General features: G+C 44.6%; 1 pseudogene; it reads left to right on the top strand.

The window, feature by feature from the left end:
* The first annotated feature begins 329 nt into the window (after nt 1–329).
* On the top strand, nt 330–3,800 carry LOC118014173 (annotated as a pseudogene).
* The last annotated feature ends 624 nt before the right edge of the window (nt 3,801–4,424 follow it).

Raw genomic sequence — 4,424 nt, 5'->3', positions numbered from 1 at the left:
AAAGACTCCACCCCCAAATTACTAGAACTCATACAGCAATTCAGTAATGTGGCAAGATGCAAAATTTATGCACAGAAATCAGTTGCTTTCTTATAAACTGACAATGCAACTGTAGAAAGAGAAATTAGGGGAACATTTCCATTTACAATAGCACCAAAAACCATAAGATACCTCGAAATAAACCTAACCAAAGAGGTAAAGGATCTATACTCTAGGATCTACAAAACACTCATGAAATAAATTGAAAGAAGACACAAAAAGATGGAAAAGCATTCCATGCTCATGGATCAGAAGAATAAACATTGTTAAAATGTCTATGCTGGCTCGGGCCGTGCTCTCTGGCTGCTGCCGCCACCCCCACCCTTGCCTCTGGTGCACATTAAAGATCCAAAACCATGACTGACTCCAAGTACTTCACAACCAATAAAAAAGGAGAAATCTTTGAATTAAAGGCTGAACTCAACAATGAAAAGAAAGAAAAGAGGAAGGAGACTGTGAAGAAAGTGATTGCTGCCATGACCGTGGGGAAGGACGTTAGTTCTCTCTTTCCAGATGTAGTGAACTGTATGCAAACTGACAACCTGGAATTAAAGAAGCTTGTTTATCTCTATTTGATGAACTACGCCAAGAGTCAGCCAGACATGGCCATCATGGCTGTCAACAGCTTTGTGAAGGACTGTGAAGATCCCAATCCTCTAATTCGGGCCTTAGCAGTCAGGACCATGGGGTGCATCCGGGTGGACAAGATTACAGAATATCTCTGTGAGCCTCTCCACAAGTGCTTGAAGGATGAAGATCCCTATGTTCGGGAAACAGCAGCAGTCTGTGTGGCAAAACTCCATGATATCAATGCCCAAATGGTAGAAGATCAGGGATTCCTGGATTCTCTGCGGGATCTCATAGCAGATTCAAATCCAATGGTGGTGGCTAATGCTGTAGCAGCATTATCTGAAATCAGTGAATCTCACCCAAACAGCAACTTACTTGATCTGAACCCACAAAACATTAATAAGCTGCTGACAGCCCTGAATGAGTGCACTGAATGGGGCCAGGTTTTCATCTTGGACTGCCTGTCTAATTACAACCCTAAAGATGACCAGGAGGCTCAGAGCATCTGTGAGCGTGTGACTCCCCGGCTATCTCATGCCAACTCAGCAGTGGTGCTTTCAGCGGTAAAAGTCCTAATGAAGTTTCTGGAGTTGTTACCCAAGGACTCTGACTACTACAATATGCTGCTGAAGAAGTTGGCCCCTCCACTTGTCACTTTGCTGTCTGGGGAGCCAGAGGTGTAGTACGTCCCTGAGGAATATCAATCTAACTGTCCAGAAAAGGCCTGAAATCTTGAAGCAGGAAATCAAAGTCTTCTTTGTGAAGTACAATGATCCTATCTATGTTAAACTAGAGAAACTGGACATCATGATTCGTTTAGCATCCCAAGCCAACATTGCTCAGGTTCTGGTGGAATTAAAGGAATATGCCTGAGGTGGATGTTGACTTTGTTTGCAAGGCTGTGTGGGCCATCGGACGGTGTGCCACCAAAGTGGAGCAATCTGCTGAGCGCTGTGTATGCACATTGCTTGATCTCATCCAGACCAAAGTAAATTATGTGGTCCAAGAGGCAATTGTCGTCATCAGGGACATCTTTCGCAAATACCCCAACAAGTATGAAAGTATCATTGCCACTCTGTGTGAGAACTTAGACTCACTGGATGAACCAGACGCTCGAGCAGCTATGATTTGGATTGTGGGAGAATATGCTGAGAGACTTGACAATGCAGATGAGTTACTAGAGAGCTTCCTGGAGGGTTTTCATGATGAAAGCACTCAGGTGCAGCTCACTCTGCTTACTGCCATCATGAAGCTGTTTCTTAAGAAACCATCAGAAACACAGGAGCTGGTACAGCAAGTCTTGAGTTTGGCAACACAGGATTCTGATAATCCTGACCTTCGAGACTGAGGCTATATTTATTGGCGCCTTCTCTCAACAGACCCTGTCACAGCCAAAGAAGTAGTCTTGTCTGAGAAGCCACTGATCTATGAGGAGACAGATCTTATTGAGCCAACTCTGCTGGATGAGCTAATCTGCCACATTGGATCTTTGGCTTCGGTGTACCATAAGCCTCCCAATGCTTTTGTGGAAGGAAGTCATGGAATCCATCACAAACACTTGCCAATACATCATGGGAGCACTGATGCAGGTGACAGCCTTGCTGGCACCACCACAGCCACGACCCTGGAACAGCCTCAGGTTATCCCCTCCCAAGGTGACCTTCTAGGAGACCTCTTAAACCTTGACCTCGGTCCCCCAGTCAATGTGCCACAGGTGTCCTCCATGCAGATGGGAGCAGTGGATCTCTTGGGAGGAGGACTAGATAGTCTGCTTGTCAGTGACCTTGGCGGGGGCATTGGAGGAAGTCCGGCAGTGGGACAATCCTTCATCCCCTCATCAATGCCTGCAACCTTTGCTCCTTCACCTACTCCTGCTGTGGTCAGCAGTGGTCTGAATGACCTATTTGAATTCTCCACGGGAATAGGGATGGCACCTGGTGGATATGTGGCTCCTAAGGCTGTCTGGCTGTCTGCAGTAAAAGCTAAAGGCTTGGAGATTTCTGGAACATTTACTCACCGCCAGGGGCACATCTATATGGAGATGAACTTCACCAACAAAGCTCTGCAGCACATGACAGACTTTGCAATCCAGTTTAACAAGAATAGCTTTGGTGTCATCCCCAGCACTCCTCTGGCCATCCATACACCACTCATGCCGAACCAAAGCATTGATGTCTCCCTGCCTCTCAACACCTTGGGCCCAGTCATGAAGATGGAACCTCTGAATAACCTGCAGGTGGCTGTGAAAAACAATATTGATGTCTTTTACTTCAGCTGCCTCATCCCACTCAATGTGGTTTTTGTAGAAGATGGCAAAATGGAGCGCCAGGTCTTCCTTGCCACATGGAAGGATATTCCCAATGAAAATGAACTTCGGTTTCAGATTAAGGAATGTCATTTAAATGCTGACACTGTTTCCAGCAAATTGCAAAACAACAATGTTTATACTATTTTTTTAAGATTTTATTTATTTATTTGACAGAGAAAGACACAGCGAGAGAGGGAACACAAGCAGGGGGAGTGGGAGAGGGAGAAGCAGACTCCCTGCCGAGCAGGCAGCCCGATGCGGGACTCGATCCAGGGACTCCAGGATCATGACCTGAGCCGAAGGCAGTCACTTAACCAACTGAGCCACCCAGGCGCCCCAATGTTTATACTATTGCCAAGAGGAATGTGGAAGGGCAGGACATGCTGTACCAATCCCTGAAGCTCACTAATGGTATTTGGATTTTGGCTGAGCTACGTATCCAGCCAGGAAACTCAAATTATACGCTGTTGCTGAAATGCAGAGCTCCCGAAGTCTCTCAGTACATCTATCAGGTCTACGACAGCATTTTGAAAAACTAATAGACTGGTCCGGGGCCCTCTGGCCACCCTGTGATTGGTGCAAGCCAAGAACTCTTAACTGGAAGAAATCGTATTGCCATGTAGAATCTGAACCCAAACACACTGAGGCAGCCCACCAAGGTAGTGACTAGTCTAACCTGTGCTAACATTAGGGCACAACCTGTTGGATAATTTTAGCTTCCTGTGAAAATTTGTAACCACTGCTTCAATCACACCCCACCTCTTGTCACCTGCCTCTGCGATCTGTCCTTGTGAGCTTCTCCATAGTGTAGTTTGATATTTTGTAATTGAGAGCTCATTTCAAAAGCAGAAAAAGACAAAAAATATTAAAGCAAGGAAAAGTGAAAAAAAAATGTCTATGCTACCCAGAGTAATCTATATCTTCAATGTCATCCCGGTCAAAATTCTAATGGATTTTTCAAAGTGATGGAATAAACAATCCTAAAATTTGTATGGAATCAGAAAAGACCCCAAATTGCCAAGGAAATGTTGAAAAAGAAAAACAAAGCTGAGGGCATCATGTTGCCTGATTTCAAGTTATATTACAAAGCAGTGATCACCAAAACAGCATGGTACTGGCACAACAACAGACATACAGACCAATAGAACAGAATGGAGAGCCCAGATATGGGCCCTCAACTCTATGGTCAAATAATCTTTGACAAAGCAGGGGAAAATATACAATGGAAAAAAAGTCTCTTCAATAAATGGTGCTGGGAAAATTGGACAGCCACATGCAGAAGAATGAAATTCGACCATTCTCTAACACCATACATAAAGATAAACTCTAAATGGATGAAAGACCTCAATGTGAGACAGGACTCCATCAAAATCCTAGAGGAGAACATAGGCAGTAACCTCTTTGACATCGCCCACAGAACTTCTTTCAAGTTACATCTCCAAAGCTAGTGAAACAAAAGCAAAAATGAATTTTTGGGACTTCATCAAGATAAACAGCTTCTGCACAG

This window comes from Mirounga leonina, unplaced genomic scaffold, assembly GCF_011800145.1.
Source record: "Mirounga leonina isolate KUSES-001 unplaced genomic scaffold, KU_Mleo_1.0 Mir_101283, whole genome shotgun sequence".
Taxonomy (NCBI): domain Eukaryota; kingdom Metazoa; phylum Chordata; class Mammalia; order Carnivora; family Phocidae; genus Mirounga; species Mirounga leonina.
Note: the sequence above shows the minus strand (reverse complement) of the source record. Positions and strands in the feature narration are given on the sequence as shown.